The sequence below is a fragment of the Loxodonta africana genome, chromosome 24 (genome assembly GCF_030014295.1).
Source record: "Loxodonta africana isolate mLoxAfr1 chromosome 24, mLoxAfr1.hap2, whole genome shotgun sequence".
NCBI classification, from domain to species: domain Eukaryota; kingdom Metazoa; phylum Chordata; class Mammalia; order Proboscidea; family Elephantidae; genus Loxodonta; species Loxodonta africana.
This window is the reverse complement of record NC_087365.1, coordinates 28,631,362-28,652,030: the sequence shown is the minus strand read 5'-3', so window position 1 is coordinate 28,652,030 and position 20,669 is coordinate 28,631,362. Positions and strand designations below refer to the sequence as shown.

General features: G+C 40.5%; 1 long non-coding RNA gene across 1 annotated transcript in view; it reads right to left on the bottom strand.

Moving 5' to 3' along the window:
- Positions 1 to 1,215: 1,215 nt before the first annotated feature.
- LOC104846064 (uncharacterized) overlaps positions 1,216 to 20,669 on the bottom strand; it is a 137,587-nt gene continuing 118,133 nt past the window's right edge. The window contains exon 13 of the long non-coding RNA XR_010319228.1: positions 1,216 to 20,583. This is a non-coding gene — a long non-coding RNA (uncharacterized LOC104846064). The remainder of the gene's footprint in view (positions 20,584 to 20,669) is intronic.

Genomic DNA, 20,669 nt, shown 5'->3' with positions numbered 1-20,669 from the left:
CCTGTCTCCCAACAACATGGGTTCAAATTTCAGTTTCGGTTCAGTTACATGATAAATTAACTGTGAGTAGTTGCATGAAGTATAAACTTCATGTCTGGCTTCTCAGTCCACAAATCACTACATAATAACAGATGCTCAACATGATCAGTGACGTCACTTCTTTCAAAGTCTGTCAGTGATTGATTTGTGAATCTTCAGTTTACGCACAGACAGCAAAGCATGGAGCTCTGTTGCCTCCATATCTCCCAGTGATGAATCCACATGATATTTTACAAAAATGAATTATCTGAAGAGGTAATTGGCCAACAAAGATTAGGGTGTGAGAAGAAAGAAAAAGTGATAGTGTCAGAAGTGAAATTCAAATCAAACATACAAGGAATTGTAGGAGGAACAGTTGACCAAGTAAACATTGACATGTTTGCTGTTTGATAGACTCTAGATATGCAACCATAGGGACTTAGTGGGGACAAGCATATCAACATATATGAGGAAAGTGATAGCGATGAAAAGGATGATGATGTCTCAGAGGAAGTGACACCAGAAAAAAAAAAATCTTCACATTAAAGTAACTCTTAATAAGATTTTACTACATTGGAAGTGCAAAGCATAAAATGTTGGAAGTAAATCCAAACTTTGAAAGGAGTGTGGTAACTCATCAAGTCATGGATGGGCAAGATGCTTACTCTGTATTGTAAGTTATACAATAAGAAGGAGGCAAGCACTGTTCAAACTACTGTTGGTAAATTTTTTACAAAGGAGCAAAATACTTTCGTTCCCAATATTTCTAAGCTTTAAATTACAGTGTACTAAATAAACATTCTTTTTACAATTTTTTTTTTTTTAATTTCCGTATATTGGGTAGGTCAAGTGGTTTCTGATCAGCTGCTAACATAAAGATTGGCTGTGCAAACCTACACAATGACTCTATGAAAGAAAGGCCTGGTGAACTGCTTCTAAAGAGAGTACATCCAAGAAAACCCTAAGGAGCAGTTATACTCTTTTGCACATGTGGTTGCCATGAATCAGAATCTACTCAATGGCGATGGAATTGGTTTTGGTTTTTTTTATGTATTTATAACTGATAGTAAGAAAGTTTTTAAAGTTTTTGACAATATATAAAGGTCATTGAGCACTCATTATTTTTCCCATTGACTACTGAGATCACTTTCTATGGTTTTAATTTGCATGGTCATTTTTATGATTCTGAACCTACCATGAAAACTGAAGACTGCTCTTATTTAGTTTGTCAGCTGGTAATAGTGCTATGACAAAAGATTAATCAGTTTAAGAGGACTTGAAATGCCGGGTGGTGGGAGGATTAATATTTTATGTAGAGTGGTTTGCAGAAGGTGCCTTTAATAAAGTAACATTTTAGCAGAGACTTGAAAGAAAGGACGGAGTGACCCAGGCAGATACGTCAGAGAAGAATGACATAGTTTGACTCACGTTCCCAAAGAATCATTATGGCTTCTTCAGGAGCAAAGACTGAAACAGAAGCCAGTTAGAGGGTAGCAAAGATCCAGAAAGAGGTGTTGGTGGCTGGGGTGAGGAAATAGTGGTGGAGGTGAGGTTTACCAATGATGGACATAACTCACTGGTGTGCTGGAGTGGCCTTGTACTGGCTCATGAAAACCGACTGTCAAATTTTCAGGAATTTTTCAATCTGATTGCTAATCTGTTAATAGGTTGAAATTGGCCATGGTGGGAATATTTACACCAAAGAAACTGGCAAATACTACAAATGAGGGTTTTCTTTTTTTGGTCAGTTGTTAAACTTTTATAAATCCATCTCTGCATATAAGCATTTTGAAGATAGAATTGAATATGGGGTATAAAAACTTTGGGACAGTGTCTTAGTCATCTAGTGCTGCTGTAAAGAAATACCACAAGTGGGTGGCTTTAACAACGAGAAATTTATTTTCTCACAGTCTAGTATGCAAGCAGTCCAAATTCAGGGCATCAGCTCCAGGGGAAGGCTTTCTCTCTCTGTTGGCTCTGGAGGAAGGTCCTTCTCAATCTTCCCTCTGACAGGGAGCTTCTCTGCGCAAGAACCCCAGGTCCAAAGGATGCAGTCTGCTCCTGGCCCTGCTTTCTTGGTGCTGTGAGGTTCCCAAGTCTCTGCTTGCTTCCCTTTCTTTTTCTCTTGTAAGATAAAAGGTGGTGCAGGCCACACCCCAGGGAAATTCCCTTTAAATTGGATCAAGGATGTGACCTTAGTAAGGGTGTTACAATTCCACCCTAATCCTCTTTAACGTAAAATTACAATCACAAAATGGAAGGCAACCACACAATACTGGGAATCATGGCCTAACCAAGTGGACACAGATTTTGGGAAGACACAATTCAATCCGTGACAGTGAAAACATGTGCACCATGAGCAACAGGGTAGGGGAGGATGCAGGATGATGTAAGAACTCGTGCTCCCATCACAGACGGGAGGGAAAACTTTTTGGTGGTGAGGAGTAGGACACTTGGGCAAAGAAGGAGAGGAGGATAATTTTTCTTTTTCAAACAGAATAGGGGTACATATACATTTAGGAAGCAAGGCTGGAGAGTAAGGGTAGGCAGGAATCCAGAAGGCGAGAAGAATTCTTGACTTCACAGGCTTGAGTATGCAGTTTATGGCCGAGTTGCACACAGCAGATGGGACATATCTTGATATGTTTAGGAAACTTGACTTTTTCTTGTATTCTAGGGAAGTGGAATGAGTCAGTCCTCAGAACCAGTTCCCGAGAACTGGACCTGGGGACACCAAGGACTGAGAGAAGGGACAGCAGAAAGGTGTGATTAGGCAGGTTTCCAGAGCTGGGAGGCACGTGGGGCAGAGTCTGCTTAGACTTCCATGTGGCACTTTCTCTCAAGCTGGGCCATCTGGGGAGGAAGGAAGTAGCTCTGGGAAAACAAGTCCATATTTAATTATCTGTTCTTTATCAAAAAAATGTTCTCTGAGTGCCTAGTGTGTCCCCAGGGCTGCTGTCCTCCTGGGATGGAAGTTGTATTGCGAGGGGGTAGGAAGCCCCTGGGATAAGACTGCTGCTATTTTCATTTTCCTCCCTGAGTCCTAATGCCCTTTCCCTAGTCCGGTCCACTCAGTCATGTGAAGTATCAGTAGGATACCCTCACAGAAGCCAATCCAGAGGTTCTCAACATTATTCTAAAATGTGGATTCTTTTTGCACCCACAGAACCTTAGGTTCAAATAATCTGGTAATGGTCTCCAAGAGAACCACCCACTCAGTTGCCCCTCACTCAGCCCCCCTCTGCCATTCCCTCTATGGAACCTCTAGGACCTTCAGTGTGATGGCTAAGGTTGTGTTGGTGGGAATGCATGGCTACACGGCAGGCAAGGGAGTAAGGACAGGTTTCACCAAGAGAGCCTCAAGGCTTTGCACCAAGGAGCTGAGGAACCCTCAGGGCAGCTTGACCTAATGAAACCTGCTGGCTGGAGGCACCCTGATAAGTCAAGGAAACAGAGTTTCAGGCTTTGGAGGGGTCTCACACATGAACTAGTCCACTTGGTCCCAGAGCAGGTGCCACCAGAACTCTTTCTGGTGGACACAGAAAATTCGATCTGCGGAAACACACTTTTGGATTCTACGTGTTTTTCTAGCGAGTGGTTTTTGCTTTTAAAATTAAACAAACAGAGATAGTAAAATAATTCTTTTTTTTAATAAGTAAGATATTACTGGTGTTTCCTTAAGGAAGGAGTGGAGACCTCCCCATTTGTTACTGCTGGGGTGTTGGAGGCCAGAAGTCTCAGCCAAGTCACTCTCTGGAAGTTTATCTCTGTTGAAGACAGCTGTATTGATTAATGTCACACTTCCTTCTAGTGGGCAACTGAATCCAATGACTGGCTGAATTGGGTTGTACAGGCTCAGTTCCATCTCCTCAATTGGAAACAACTCTAAAAGTCCATTCTAGCTCTACAGCCCTCTGCAGGAGTGGCCAAGTCTTTGGTTGTTCAACTTTTATTTATTTATTTTTTAATGAAATTGAATGTATGTAGCTGGGGTATCAATCCTTTGGAGAAAGCCAATGAAAAGCTGAGAGTGATTAATCACCACTTAAAGGCAAAGCATGAAAGCTAGAGGACTTCTTGGCAGCATAGTAGATTCTTGTCTCCGGGAACTAGAGAGCAGAAAATCCTGAGAACTGAGCCCAGGACAAAATTATAAGAGGAGCAGAGCTACAGAGGATGTTGAATTCATTCTCAACTTAAACGGACCTGCTGTGCCAAGGATAGCACCCTGATCAGTAAGTAGTGGGACCCTGAGAGGAGTCCTTGGGTGTCATAAATTGTTAAGCATTAGGCTACTAATCAAAAGGTTGGTGGGTTGAGAACATCAAGAGGCATCTCAGAGAAAGGCCTGGTGATCTGCTTCCAAAAGTCACAGACACGAAAGCCCTATGGAGCACACTTTTACTCTGCAACACATAGGGTTGCTAGGAGTCAGAATCAACTCAACAGCAACTCGTTGGTTTTAGACTCTGAAATGGAGGTAGGGACATACGGGCCAATGCACCTGAAAATCTTCAGTGGACTTCCAGATTACTAAGGATAATGTTGGCAGTATAGCTACTTTTCTCCAAAGATTTCCTTCCCAAACCATAAGAAAAAACAAGAAAGGAAAAGTAAATTCTACACAAAAACATGGCTCTCAGTAATACTTGAGAGAATGCCAAAATTGCAAAGTAACTGTGAGTAAAAAGAGAAAATCACTAAATCCTAGTGCATGAACTGTCATTCTTCCAGTTGTAGGTGTTCGGGATGATGACTAGCCAGAGAGAGAACCTTGTTCTAATTGGCACAAGTTTGCTATACGGGTTGGATGCAGAGATTCAAATTTACTCTGATTAGTTTAGGACACTCACCACGTCTAATGGCAAGGCGTCTTTAACACCCTTGGTCCTGGTTTTCCACCTGTGGAACTCTAAAATGACAGGGTAGTTGAAGCAGGAAAGGAGATCATAAATAAACTGAAATACAGTTTTCTCATTCCTAATAGGTTCCTTGGAGCCCTGGTGCCACAGTGGTTAAGGACTTGGCTGCTAACCAAAAGGTTGGCAGTTGGAATCCACAGGCTGCTCCTAGGAAACTCCACAGGGCAGTTCTACTCTGTCCTATAGGGTCACTATGAGTCGGACTCAACTCGACGGCAACGGGTTATTAAGTTCCCTTAGGTTTCCTGGTAGTGCAGATGATAAATTTCCTGTTTTCATTTTTTTTAATATTTTGCATTCATAATAGGAATTATTTTCATTGGATATAGAGCTCTTCATTTAGAGGGTTTTTTTTTTTCCTCCTTTACCACTTTAACGTTGCTCTTCCATTGTCTTGTGCCCTCCTTTTTCCACTGAGAAGTCATGTGTCATTTGTAATGTTCGCTTCTATTTCGTGTCTTTGTGTGTCTTAATTGCTCATTTTCAGCAGTCTGATTTGATAAACACAATGGGGAACACAGTGCTGGAGTTCACTGAGCTTCTTGAATTTGTAGATTAATTTCATTTCCCAAATTTTAGAAATTTTCAGCCATTTTCAGATAAGTTTTATGCCGTAGTTTGTCTCTCCTCTTATTTTCCCACAGGTACCTATGTTCCTTGTTTTTAATCTTTTTCCTCTCTCCTTTCAGATTAGGTCATTTCTATTTATCTATTTTATCATCGCCAGTTGTTGTTGAGTTGGTTCTGACTCATGGTGACCCCATATGTGTCAGAGTAGAACTGTGCTCCATAGTGTTTTCAAAGGTTGGTTTTTCAGACATAGATTGCCAGGCCTTTCTTCTGAGGCACCTCTGGGTGGGCTCAAATTGCCAACCTTTAGGTTAACAGCTGAGCATTTTAACTGTTTGCACCACACAGGGAGTACTTCAGCCCTACTAATTCTTACTCCCATCATTTCCAATCTGCTCCTAAGGAGAGCCAGTGAATTTTTTATTTCATGTATTTATGTTTTAGTTCTATGATTAATTTTTGATCTTTCTAAAATAGTTTTTATTTCTTTGATGAGATTACTTATCTATTTATTCATTTAAAAATATTTTCCTTTAGTCATCGATCATAGTCATAATAACTGAATCAAAATCCTAGCCTGCTAGTACATACATCTGGATCATCTCAGGGATGATCTCCATTGCTTTATTTTTATGCTGAGAGTTGCTTACATTTTCCCTTTCTTCATGTGAATAATTTTGGATCGTACCCTGGACATTGTAAATGAGACATTGTGGAGACATTGAATTATGCTGCTCTGAAGCGAGTTGATTTCTTTGAGAGTTAATTTGGCTAAATAGCTTTTAAGTAGTTCAGTTGGCTAAGTAAATACACAGAATTGGGGCTATCCTTCTTGGATTCTTCCTTTCTGGGATTCCCTGTCCTCCAGTGTCTGTGGTGACCAAAATGCTATCCTCTGACTCTTCAACCTGTAAGACTGCAAGTTTCCATCCAGGTTACTGTTGACTGATGGACATTGACTAGGGCCGATCATTAGCAAAAAGCTGTAACAGTGGGAAACACAGCCAGTGCTGCTCCCTTAATTTAGGGTTGACTCCTTTGCAGTTTCTGTCTGCTTTCGTTCACCCTTCAAAGTCTTCAGATTGTTGGTCCAGTGCTTGTATATGCTATCTTCAGAAAATTTGGCCCAATGAGCTACTCCACATTTTCTTAAAGTCTTACTTATTACATGTTAAGACTTTAATCCAGTGATAATTTTTTGATTACAGCCTAAGTATGAAGTCAATTTTTATTTTCTTCCAGGTGGACAATCAGTTATGCTGGCATTATTTTTAATGTTTTCCTAATGGTTTGATATATCATCATTTCTCTCAACTTGTGGCACTTGTCTGTTTCTATCTCTAAACCAATTCTGTATATTTTCAAAGACTGTGTAGCATACTCTAGTGTTTGGTCAGCAATCTCTCCATACCATTATTTTTCATTCTTTTCTTAGTAGTGCTCATGAATATATTTAAATATAAACATTTCACAGGGCACTGAAACACCACATCTTAATGATATTGTTCAATAATTTCTGCATTCTGTTGGATCACCTTTCTTTGGAATGGGTACAAAGATGGATGTCTTCCAGTCGGGTGGCCGGGTATTTGTCTTCCAAATTTCTTGGTATAGATGACTGAGCACCTCCATTGCTGTATCTCTTTGTTGAAACATCTCAGTTGGTGTTCCATCAATTCCCAGAGCCTTGTTTTTCGCCAATGCCTTCAGTGCAGCTTGGACTTCTTTCTCCTGTACCTTCTGTTCTTGATCATATTCTTCCTCCTGAAATGGTTGCACATCGACCAATTTTTTTTGGTACAGTGGCTCTGTGTATTCCTTCCATCTTTTTTTGATGCTTCCTGCATCATTCAATATTTTCCCTGCAATTCTTCAATATTGCAACTCAAGGCTTAAATATTTTCTTCACTTCTTTCACTTTGAGAAATTCCAAGCATGTTCTTCCCTTTTAGTTCTCTAACTCCAGGTCTTTGCACATTTCATTGTAATACTTTGCTTTCTCAGGTCAACCTTTGAAATATTCTATTCTTTTATTTCATCATTTCTTCCATTCACTTTAGGTGCTTTACGTTCAAAAGCAAGTTTCAGAGTCTCTTCTGACATCCATTTTGGTCTTTTTTTTTTTTTCTTTCCTGTCTTTTTAATGACCTCTTCCTTTTTTCATGTATGATATCCTTGATATTATCCCACAACTTGTCTGGTCTTCGGTCATTAGTGTTCAATGCATCAAAGCTATTTTTAAGATGGTCTCTAAATTCCTGTGAAATATACTTAGGATGATATTTTGGCTCTCTTGGATTTGTTCTAATTTTCTTCAGCTTCAACTTGAACTCGCATAGGAAAATTTGATGCTCTGTTCCACAGTCGACCCCGGCCTTGTTCTGACTGATGATATTGAGCTTCTCCATTGTCTCTTTCCTCAGATATACTTGATTTGATTCCTTTGTATTCCATCTGGTGAAGTCCTTGTGTATAGTCTCCATTTATGTCATTGATAATAGGTCTTTGCAGTGAAGAACTCATTGGTCTTGCAAAATCCTATCATGTGATCTCTGGCATCATTTCTATCACCAAGTCCATATTTTCCAACTACCAATCCTTCTTTGTTTCCAACTTTTGCATTCCAATCACCAGTAATTATCAATGCATCTTGATTGCATGTTTGCTCAATTTCAGACTGCAGAAGCTGGTAAAAATCTTCAATTCTTCATTTTTGGTTTTGGTATTTGGTGCATAAATTTGAATAAAATTCATATTAATTGATCTTCCTTGTAGACATATGGATATCAGCCTGTCACTGACAGCTTGGTACTTTGAGATATATCTTGAAATGTTCTTTTTAACAATGAATGTTATGCCTTTCCTCTTCAATTTGTCATTCCCAGCATAGTAGATCATGTGACTGTCTGATTCAGAATGGCCAATACCAGTTCATTTCAGCTCACTAATGCTTAGGGTGTCAAAGTTTATGTGCTCCATTTCATTTTTGACAACTTCAATTTTCCTAGATTCATACTTTGCACATTCCATGATCTGGTTATTAATGGTTGATTACAGCTGTTTCTTCTCATTTTGAGTCATTCTACATCATCAGATGAACCTCCCAAAAGCTTGACTCCATTCACATCATTAAGGTCAAATTGATTTTGAGGAGGCTGCTCTTCCCCAATCCTCTTTTGAGTGCCTTCCAACCTGAGGGTCTCATCTTCTGGCACTTTATCAGACAATGTTCTGCTGCTGTTCATAACGTTTTCACTGGCCAGTTTTTCAGAATAGACTGCCAATTCCTTCTTCCTAGTCTATCTTAGTCCGGAAGCTCCACTGAAACCTGTCCACCATGGGTGACCCTACTGGCATTTGAAATACTGGTGGCATAGCTGCCAGCATCAGAGCAATGTGCAAGCCACCACAGTACGACAAACTGACAGACAAGTGGTGGATTTAGTAAGTGTTAACTATTTTTAGTAATAATACAACTTTTTGCCTTGAGGCACAGAAAAGATGAATTCCCTACCCAGTATGAGTTAGATGCCAGGGCAGGCTGTATTCTGATGTAAAAAGTTGTGCACCAGAAGATGCCCACACTATTCTATGACAGTTCTGAGGCTTGTTTGTTCATTTTTAAAGAAGAGGAAGGCTCTGCATTTGAAACTTGGGAATTTCTAGCCTGGTAATTGGGGACAAAAAGAAGTAGTTGTTGAGCTCACATTGCTCAACATTCATTCCCAGGTTCACCTCACATGGTTGCATGTCCAAAGAGGACTGTGTAAAGAAAAAGGAGGATCTTGGCTCCTGACAGACCCTTTCTGAGTGGGTACCACTTACCCTTCACATTCCTACAGCATCTCATCTCCTCCAAATGGTGGATCAATTTCCTTTGTGCCTTCCTTACATTTTTTGCCCCACGATATCCTATTTGTGGCTCAGAGGCCCAGTCTGCTTTTCCACATACCAGGCCTGTTTTAAGGAGAAGGACTCCACAAGGCAATATTACCCTAGACCAGTGTTATTCAGGTTACCACCATTCTTGTCCCAACAGCTTTTCCTTCTGGCAGCTGGATCACTGAGTCCTTTCCTCCTTGTTCTTTCATATTTCCTATCCATCTGATTAGCTATTGAGTCCTCTCAATTCTGTCTTGACAGGTATACCACTTTGCTTTTCCTCTCCCTTCATATCTACTCCTGTGCTACCCAGATTTTCATCTCTTCTCTACATTTCAGTTTACCCTTCACCTTGCCTTTTGACTTGTTCCTCTGAGGTAACAATGATTATGCCACTACCTACTGAAAAGGGCCCTTTCTTATTGCCTACCTCTGACTCTGCCCAAACTCAATAATTAATAGTGTCAATTCCTTCCTTTTATGTAGTCCTGGGCGTTTCTTTGTTCCTTGGCTTGTAGACAATCCTCACATGGCATCTCCCTTCCCACCAAGTGTACATCTCTGTTTATTCTTATGAAGAAATAGATTTGTCACAATGGACTTAAAAAAAAAGTGGAAAGTAATAATAATCTGGATGCCCTACATAAACTATGTCATTTGCCATGTCTAAGACTATTATAATAAAATGGAACTAATAGAAGATCAAATACGTGGTATATTGTTGAGATATAGAATTTTATGATGCAACTTGTGCTTATAATGTTTGTTTTCCACAGATTTCATATTATGCTTTATAGCCACAGATAGATTTTCATCCTTGAAGTATTTTATAAACTAGTGACATATATATTTAATTTACATTTTCTCATAGCAAAGCAATAGTGTGACTCTCTGTTAGAAATTAAACAAAGAGTTTTATCAAAAGATGGAGAGATTCGTGAATTGGGAGACAGAATAGCATCTAGACAGGATACCAAAAACCCAACACCAAACCCACTGCTGTCAAGTCGATTCTGACTCATAGTGACTCTATAGGACAGAATAGAACTGCCCCGTAGAGTTTCCAAGGAGTGCCTCGCAGATTCGAACTGCTGACCTCTTGTTTAACAGCTGTAGCACTTAACCACTATGCCACCAGGGTTTCCCTAGACAGGATACTATGTCCCAAATTACAGAATCAGTGAGGTTTTTATCAGATGGAATAAACAAAGGCCTACATGCTCACAGGCACAAGGGGGATACATGACAAAAAGTTACAAGGAGGTTTTAAACTACAATTCTTCTTAATGTTAACATTTCCGTTTTCTAACCTCCTGCAACTTGTTCAGCAAAGCATTCTTCTTGGACGAAGCCATGCAAACACTCTCGACAAATATCATTTAACAAACAATTCCTCACACAAGCCAAAATATTCACCCTTGCTCCTTTTGGTTTACAGCCAGTCAAACTTTTACAAGAAGCTGAATTATCTTTTCAGAGTGGTAGAAACAGAGATTTTAGTCCAAGCTGCAGTTTGATTCAAAATGGAGTTTAATTTAGATCTGGGACAGCTGTTTGAGTCATGCTAACTGCTTACTTATCTCCCCCTTTGGATCAAGCCGTCACTAGGGGGTGCAGATCACCACAGAGGAGTCATCCATTTTCTGCAAGGATTTAATATCTCCAGGATGGCTGCTCTATTTGAGCGTTTGAGGCCTCAGATGCCAGCTATTTTATTAGAGGTAACCATTCACTGTTACCTTGCTATTGCTTCAGGCCTCATCTTCAGGGTGAGTTGGTTTTCATGGGGGAGGGTGTTGCGAACAGAACCACATTAGAGGAACAACTTGGCATTCCAAAAAGATGTGATCCCAGAACTAAATTTCATTCTCCTTAGCAAAATTAAAAACTAAAAAAGAAAAACCAAACCCTAGCAAAATTAGTTTCTTCTAAATACATGATTCTTTCCATGGCTAGATGTCTTGAGGGCTGGCTATGCCAATAAGAAACGTATGCATAATGTATTTAACAAGTTTTATAATAACAGTCACAGTGATTAAAAGTAGTAGGCAGGCTAGTAGAAAGAAGAGTATCCTAGATCTGATGTTTTGCAGTAACCAGCTAAAAATGTCGAAGAAGGGAGGTATGGTCATATGGGGGATGGTATGTAACCAGAAGGCCTTTTGACATATTTAAAGGACGTCTTGTTCTGCTTCTTCAGAGGTGTATATCTATGAACATCAAGATGTATTAGCAATAGCACAAATTCCTCCTTGTTGAACAAGGAGAAAATCAAGGGATATTCAGTGATCTAAGACAACTGTAACAAAAGAATCTAAGCATTTCTATTGAGCTGTCACTCCATTAGCAACACTCTCAGCAATTTGAGCCATAGTGGCAGATAGATTTAGAACAGATTGTTCTAATTGTAATATACCAAAGGAAGGAACAAGCACTCAAAGAAATGACTGGTCCCACCCAAGCCTATGGGCAACATGATTATTTGAGAGGATAAGTTCTCTCTTCCATATGAATATTAATTTCAAGTCATTGTTCCATAGTAAGCTGTTGCTGTATGAATGGGTACTCATGAGAACATCAAGTGTACCTAAGGTGCATTGGCTTAACATATCCCAACCATCTAAATATGGCAAGGACTTTTTTTCCTGAATAAGTTGGTGCTTCACATAAAAAGACATATCCAGATGAGGAACATAAAATACCCGCCCAGTGTAAATATTAGGAAATGGAATGGACTGATTGACTCTCTCAGGCCAGTCCACAGTGAATAAATCTTCACAAATGGGCATTTCTCCAAATTTTAGGGGATCCCAGAGTTGGGCACAAACTGGAAGATTTTGATCATTTTTGAAATAGTGATCTGCTATTGTGGAATAATATCAAGCGTCATTAATAAAAAATGTTACAAGTTGGAGAAAGAATAAAACATTCTAACCAGGCACGAGTAAAATTGAAACAGAATTGATGGATAGGTGGACAATTCTGGAGGGAGCCATAATTTGACACAAATAGTCTGTTTAAACAGTTTTTCAAAATGAATAGAAAAATTAGATGTGAATTTATGATCTAAGACTGGTACAGCAAGTGGATCAGTATGGTCCTGTGTAGACTGAGGGGAAGAGTGATATACCCAGCATTCATTTAAATTGCTGGGACTGGCTACTGATTAATTTGATTAAAAAAAGAAAAACTTTTGTTTCAAGCATCAGCAATGGTTATAATAAACAGAAAGAGAATGCTTACTAAAAATTTCATAATGGAGAATAGGTGTCATGGATTGAATTATGTCCCCCCAAAAATGTGTGTATTAACTTGGTTAGGTCATCATTCCCAGTATTCTGTATTGTCCTCCATTTTGTGATTGTAATTTTATGTTAAAGAGGATTAGGGCGGGATTGTAACATCATTACCAGGTCACATCCCTGATCCAATGTAAAGGGAGTTTCCCTGGGTTGTGGCCTACTCCACCTTTTATCTCTCAAGAGATAAAAGAAAAGGGAAATAAGGAGAGAGTTGGAGACCTCATACCACCAAGAAAGCAGTGCCAGGAGCAGGGCTTGTCCTTTGAACCTTAAGGTTCCTGTGCTGAGATGGTCCTAGGTCAAGGGAAGACTGAAGACAAGGACCTTCCTCCAGAGCCAACAGAGAGAGAAAGCCTTCCCCTAGACCCGATGCCCTGCATTTGAACTTGTAGCCTACTAGACAGTGAGAGAATAAACTTTTCTTTGTTAAAGCGATCCACTTGTGGTATTTCTGTTATAGCAGCACCAGATGACTAAGACAATAGGTTAGTCAGAAATTATAAGATATTATATTAGGAGATGAGCCTAAGTTAGTAAAACAAAACTTGTTTCAAAGGGTATAATCATTAAACAATGCGCAATAATTTCAATAAATGTTCAACTTGACTAGGTTAGGGTTAAAAGTATTTGATTATGACCAAAGTCATTAGGAAATAATTCCACAAGTGTGCAAAAACTGTCAAAACTGGCATAGGGTTAACTGGGCCGGTGGCTGAACAAAAGAGCTGTAAAAAGATTATCATCTAGAAGTTGGTAAACAAGAACCATACCCTGTTGTGAGACAGATGGGGTTAACTGTGCTGGTGGAACAAAAGAGCTGTTAAAAGATTACCCTAAAAGCTGGGTAAAAGGAACCCACCCTGTCAACATGAGATTGAAACAACTCATGAATTACTATCTCTTTCTTAGTGTTTTTCTAGTCCCCTCTTCCTTTACAGGCTCTGCATGCACAAAAGAACAAAGCGTGGCCGCTGTTTAACTTTCTTTAGCCCTCTGAAGATGGCGATGTAGTGCCAAAGATCAAGTGCACTTGTGCTATATTCCATAATAAGTGATGCCAAGGGCTGCCAAGAAGACTCCCTCTTGAATATCAGTGGGTTCCATCTTAGATTCCAGATGCGTGTGCAACCTAATTAACATACACTGTCATTCTGAGAAGTACCCACCCCTTGAAAGAAGCCCACTAAATATTCATTACTCTGTTGTCTCCACTGAACCCATATAAGCCCTAGCCTTGCTTCCCTTTTCAAGTCAGTCTTTTAGAGAGGCTTAGATCCTTGCTGACTCCTTTTGCTTGACTCAAGCAAAATAAAGCCTGCTGAAGGTAAAGTTTGTCTTTCACATGTATTCTTACTTGGGAAAAGACAAGGACCCTTTGTGCCAGATTGGCAATTGGAAACAAAAACTATTAAAATACCAGCAGTTAGGAAATAGAGTACACAAATATCAGCAGCTTGCATGTAATCTTGTTCCTCAATCTTGAAATCAGCTACCTGCTTCTGAAGTTGCCAGCTTCTGGTCACTGAGGCGTTTCAACCGGAATCTCAAATCTCCCGTTGGCTGGCAAGTCCAGATAAGTCCTTTAGTTTTCTTTAACTGTGATAAATGAATTCAAGGGTTAATTCCTTCTAGTTTCGCTGCATAAGGATTAGTTAAAAGAACTAGAAAAGGTCCCTTCCAGAGAGGTTCCAAAGAATCTTTTCGTTAGTGTCCTTTTCAATAAACATAGTCTTCTGGGTTAATATCAAGTAGAGAAGGGGAATCGGGTTTTGCTCCTCAAATACTTCTTTAATTTGTAAAGAAAAAATATATGTATGTGTATTTCTTAGAGTACTGTGTTGACAATATTCTGATAATTCAGGTTGTACTAAGTTAGAGTCGGTAGAGGTAATGTAAGGTAGGATCATAGGCCTTTCAGTAACAGATACCATAAGGAGTGAGTTTATGAAACCCAAAAGGAATAATGCTCCTTAAATTTAGAAGGACTGAAGACAGAACTTTAGTCCAAGACAAACCTAAGGATTTGGAAAGCTTGGCAAGCTACCCAATGTGAAAACCTACAAATCGTTACTAAGACAAATTTATAACCATTGGAAGGTCAAAGCTGGATAAAATCTAGTAGCCATTCAGGCATAGCTCCAGAGGGCAAAGGGTATTCCCCAGGTAAAGTGTTAAGATGTTTCCCAGGGTTATAGTGAGGATAAACAGAATAAGAGTCCACATGCTCAGCTGCCTCATAAAATATTCCCCTCCAGTATTTCTTTAAAATTACCATCATTTTATCTCTTCCTAGATGAGTGTTCTCATGTAGAGACCTCATCATAGGGACACAAAAAAGTTTAGGGAGAAAAATTTTAGTGTCAGGCTGTAACCATAATTTGGTGTCATGGTCTTGGTAACAGTCTGACTTTTTCCATGTTCCAATTTCATCTGACTGAGCTAATTGCTGATGTCTTAAAAGCTTTTCTTTGGTGGGTTTAAAAATACTAGTTATTTCATTGGAATAGTTCTCCATAGGTTCTTCTAGAGGCCCCTCTATAAATTCCTTTGTTATAACAGGGGCAACAATAATTTGGGAGGCAGCCTGTTTAGCAGCTGCACCAACAAGGTTATTTCCTCTAATTTGTTCAGTTTGAGGCACTCCCTTTGGAACTCCCTTTGCAACAAGGCATCTAAAATGCCTGTTACTAAAGCCCCATTTTTAATAGTGTTACCAGAAGAGGTTAAAAACCCTGTTCCCATAAGATTCTAAAATCATTAATGACTCCGGATTCATATTTAGAATCTGTAAAAATACTTATGGACTTCCCTTCAGCAAATTTGTGGGCTTTAGAACAGCAATAGTGGTTAAGTGCCAGGGCTGCTAACCAAGAGGTCGGCAGTTCAAATCTGCCAGGCACTCCCTGGAAACTCTATGTGGCAGTTCTACTCTGTTCTATAGGGTAGCTATGAGTTGGAATCGACTCAAGAGCAGTGGGTTTTTTGTAGTCAGAGCAATAAGTTCAGCTTGTTGGGCTGAAGTGGCTTTGGGAAGTGACTGGCTTTCAAAGACATCATGAGAAGTTGTAACAGTGTAGCCAGCCTGATAATGACAGTCAGGAGTTGGTTTTAAATACAAGCCATCTACAAATAACACCATATCAGGGTTTGTTTAAGGAGTTTCCTTTAAGGCATTATAGGGAGTCAAAAGCTGCTCAGTTAGAGCTAAACAGTCATAGTAAGGACAATTGTCTTTATCAGGTACAGAGAGAAGAGTTGCTGGGTTTAAAGTAGCCACAGTATGTAGTCTAATATTTGAAGCTGCCAGAAGAAAGACCTCATAGGAGGTGAGTCTGCTGGCAGATAAATGTTGAGTTAAAGCCAAATGAAGTAAAGCAGACACAACATGGGGTACCTATATATATCTAAAAAGTTCCATAAAATTATATCTGCAGTAGTTTCTACCAGTCTTGCAGTAGCAGCTATGGCCCTGAGAATGGGGCACAGGCTTTAACCACATGGTCCAGCTGCAAGCTGTAATGACCGACAGGACTATTTCATCTTCCGTGTTTCTGTGTAAGAACACCTAATGCATCCCCAGAAACTTCATGTACAAATACAGAGAAGTGCAAATATTAGTTAGGGAACCCTAGCGCGAGCATGTTAGTCAAAGCTTCTTTTAGTTATCACCCTACAGAACGAACTTTTCGTCCACTTCACTCTGAGAGTCCTGCCTTCTTCAGCATGAGTTTTGAATTCTGCGGACATCTGGTCACTCTACTTTTTCATGTAATCATTTTTTCAGTGGTCTTTATTTTACGCATTGGTGAAGAAAAGGGGTTTTGGAATGAAAATTTCGCATTCTAGCCTTGGCACTAAAACCTGATATCTATATATGATTTTAGGGACAAATAAACCAACTTTTTAATGCCTCAGTTTTCTTCTCTGTGAAATGGGCATAATAGTGGAGTCTACACTTTGGCTATGTTATGAAGATTACTGGAACTCTGTTTAGTACTAAAACTCAAACCAAACTCATTGCCATCAAGTCAATTGCAACTCATATTGACCCTATAGGACAGAGTAGAACTGCCCCATAGGGTTTCCAAGGAGCAGCTGGTGGATTCGAACTGCCAACCTTTTGGTTAGCAGCCTGAGCTCTTATCCACTGTGCCACTGGGGCTCTTTGTTACCTGTTTAGTACAGCACCTGCTTAGTTACTGATACTAGCACTACAAGGAGGAGGAGAGCTATAATTATCAGCTTAGGCTAAGTTGTACTACAATAACACATGACCCCCAAAACTCACAGCGATCTAACCTGAAACCCAGCCATATTCCTCATCCTTCGTAGGTTGGTTTTAGCTCTACACCATGACTTACACCAGAACCAAGGCCGAAGGAGAGCCCTCCCTTTGGGAACATGTTGCTGTCATGGCAGAGGAAAAAGAACAAGAGAGAGGACGGAGTCACGCAATCCTTAGAAATCGCACTGTCAGTTTTACTCACACGCATTGCCCAAGGGAAGTCATAGGTCAAGCTTGATATCAAGAGCAGGGAAGTATAATCCTTTTATGGAGAAGCAGATAGTAAGGGGAAATGATAAAATATGCCACAAAAGCCTGCTAATCACTAGGATTAACAAAATGACTAAGATGCATTTCTTCTTACCAGAAGTTCATATTCTGGTAAAAACAGACATTTAAGTAGAAAAATTGCAATATGGTTTGAATAAGGTGACATGTTCAGGCTGGACAGAAGAGGGTGTGAGCAGCTCTGCCTACAGTGTTGGGGGATGAGTTAGGAGAGTGTCTTAGGGGAACCCCAGCTAGCCTTGGTAGGCAGCAGTAAGGATTCCCTGGGTAGTACAGACAGTTAAGCTTTTGACAGCTGAAAGGTTGGCAGTTCGCACCCACCCAGGGGCTCTTCAGAAGACAGGCCTGACAGTTTGCTTCCAAAAGGTCACAGCCTTGAAAACCCTATGGAGCAGTCTACTCTCCACACATGAGGTCACCATTAGTTGGAATAGACTCAACGGCAGCTAACAACAGCAACAAGGCAGCAGTAGGACTGAAGTCATACCTGCTAAAATCCTGGCCAGGGTGTCTGAGGAGCTTCTAAAGGTGTCATAGCTCCTACCACCTCCCTCCTCTGGACCACATGAAGGTGTGGTGTTATCTTTGTAGAAGTCATTGTGAGACCTGGAGGGACTCAGTTCAGACCCCCAAACTCCTCAGAGTACAGAGACATAGAGAATTGAACAGAGCTGCAACCCTGGCCCAGGGGAGTCAGAAGCTGACTGCTGCATGCCCTAATTGGTCTGGAAAGAGATATTAGAGTAGGTTCATCCTCCACATGCATTAGGCTGTATTCTCTTTTCTCTGACTCAGGTAGCAGAAATTGATCTGGAACATGGAGCTTGAATCTGAGATGTGGATGCAAGAGCAGCGCAGTAAATTTTGATAGGTAAGGGAGAGTGTCACGGAACAGACTCAAGGGCTTATAAGCCAGAAATGAATAAAGGTAAAAAAAATCCAGAGAACCCGAGTAGACTGAGACTCTGTGATTGTTGAATGAGGTGAGTGTGAGCGCACAGGATCCCTGCTGAAGATGCATGAGTTTAGAACACACAAGAAAGGACCCAGCAGCATCAAGTTGCTTCTCCATCACACAGGTCCTGGATGCAGGGAGACAAGAGGGGATTTTATAACTGAGATTTGAAAAAGTCACCCCAGGCAGCAGAAATCCGTCTTGAGATGAAATAACTTACAACTGGCCCTATGGCAGAATTTCAAGGCAGTCGCTACACTGACTCTGGAGTCATTACTTTGCCTGATCCTTCTGCCCAAAGACTGAGGACTGGGAGAAGATTTTGGCTTCAAAGAACAGGGAGGATATTGAGACCAGGAAGAAACTGACTCAAAAACGTAAAGCAAAAGATGAGAGTTGTTGGAGTCTGGAAAGGTGAAGAGGGGTATTATCAAGACTTCAGGTTGGGGTGAGAATGCTTTAGGGGCCACAGCTGAGTAAAGTGGGTGCTTCCTTCCATTCCATGGCTCAGAAGAGCTACTCTGGGAGCATTACAGGAGGTCTGCTTTCTCACAGCTTCTCTTTCTTCCCTTAGGTTTGTCTTCTAAGGATACTGACTGGCACCAAGAGAAGAAGAGGAAGCCCAAAATAGTGATGAGTTGGAATTACCTTATTTTTCTAATGTGCTGGCTCGTTCACCAGAGAATAGGCATATATTCTTTGTCTTGAGAAGGGAGAAGGCAATCAACATTTAGGCATTTCATGCCTTCATGTCAGGTACCATATTAGGTGTTTTAGAATAGCTTCTGAATTTTTACATTTTATTTTTCTTATTGAAAAACATACCCTAGAATAACGTTAAGAATCCAGGAAACTCTAAGACATGAGGAATATTTTTGGGAAAAACTGAGATTATTAAATTTTCTAAATCTACCATTAAATTTCACTGCATGACCGCATAAATACTATCTAACAATACCATTGGGTATACTGGGCATCTTTTTCCTTTTTAATTATTGAACTTTTTAAACATACAAAATTAGACAGCATAGTAAAAATAGATTCTCAGGTACCATTATGTAGCTTTAACAATCATCTCTAATGGCCGGTCTTATTTACAGGAATATGATATTGTGTCCATAAATCTCAAAATCTCAAGCATAAAATATCCACTTTTCCACTTCTCTATTCAGTTCTGACACCAGCTGCCCACACATCACTTCTTTCTCTGATCCCCACCTGGACCTAGGTCAGATCTCACAAGTGAAAAGGGTACTTGTTCTTCAGACTGCCGAATAGGCAGATTCTAGCCAAAAGTTCAAGAGTCCACACAACACCCTCACTTCTGACCTGCTGGCTACAAATTCAAGGTTTTCTTCTACCCCTTTAGGATGCCAGCTACAAGGTTCGGTGTCCCCTGGGCTCCCTCACTACTAATCTTTTGGCTCTCACTACTCCTTTGGGTTTGATAATTTGCTGGAACAACTCATAGAACTCACAAAAAGTGCTATATTTATGACTACAGCTTTATCATAGCAAAAAAGGATATAAATAAAGAGATATGTAGGGCAAGGTCTAGGTGGGTTCCCAGCGTAGAGCTCTGTGTCCCCAAAACGGATGTGCTGCCATCCCACGAGCAGCGATGTCTTTCACCAACCAGGAAGCCTGTGGAACTTCTGTGTCCCAAGCTTTTGTTGACTTCATTTCATGGTCATGATTGATTGGGCCAATCCCTCTCTCCCTCCTAAGATCAGCTGAACTTTGAAAGAAGTCATGTGGTTCGTTGCTGATCTTGGTGTGCATCTGTATTTATGCAGTGATCTGTGAACTGAAGAGCTAGCAGCAAAGTCTGTATTTTTTGCAGTTACTCACGGTTAACGTACCATGGCAAATGAAATTTCAGACATTTTGTTGGCGGATCAAGGATTATTATGGAAACCCTGGTGGTATAGTGGCTAAGAGTTCAGCTGCTAACCAAAAGATCAGCAGATTGAATCCACAAGGCAATCTCTGCCCAGGACCAACCCTCTCCTCGGAGGGGAAGAGAATGGAAGCTTTCTGGGAGGAGAGCCTTTGCCCACTTTGTTCCTTGCCTGTTTCCAATGAGAGCAGAGCCTGGCACACAGTAGGTCCTCAGCAAGTGTTTGTTGAGTAAGAGAAGACACGACCACAATGCAGGGGAAGAATCTGGGGACAGGAGCCGAGGTTTGTCCCTGTGACTTGGCAAGTCACCCAAACTGTCAGTTCCCACATCTACGGGGACCAGATTGGGAAAGGCAAGCGTTTAGATCCAGGCTGACTAGGTTTCCAGACTTTTTTCCACCTTTTATCAGCTGCGGGGACTTGAGCAAATAGCATGCCTGCAGCCCTCAGCTCCCTGATCTGTAAAAGGAGGTGAAAGGTGACCATGAGTATAAATGCCCACCATCACACCTTATACTTAGTTGTTGCTCAAAGAACAGAGGGTG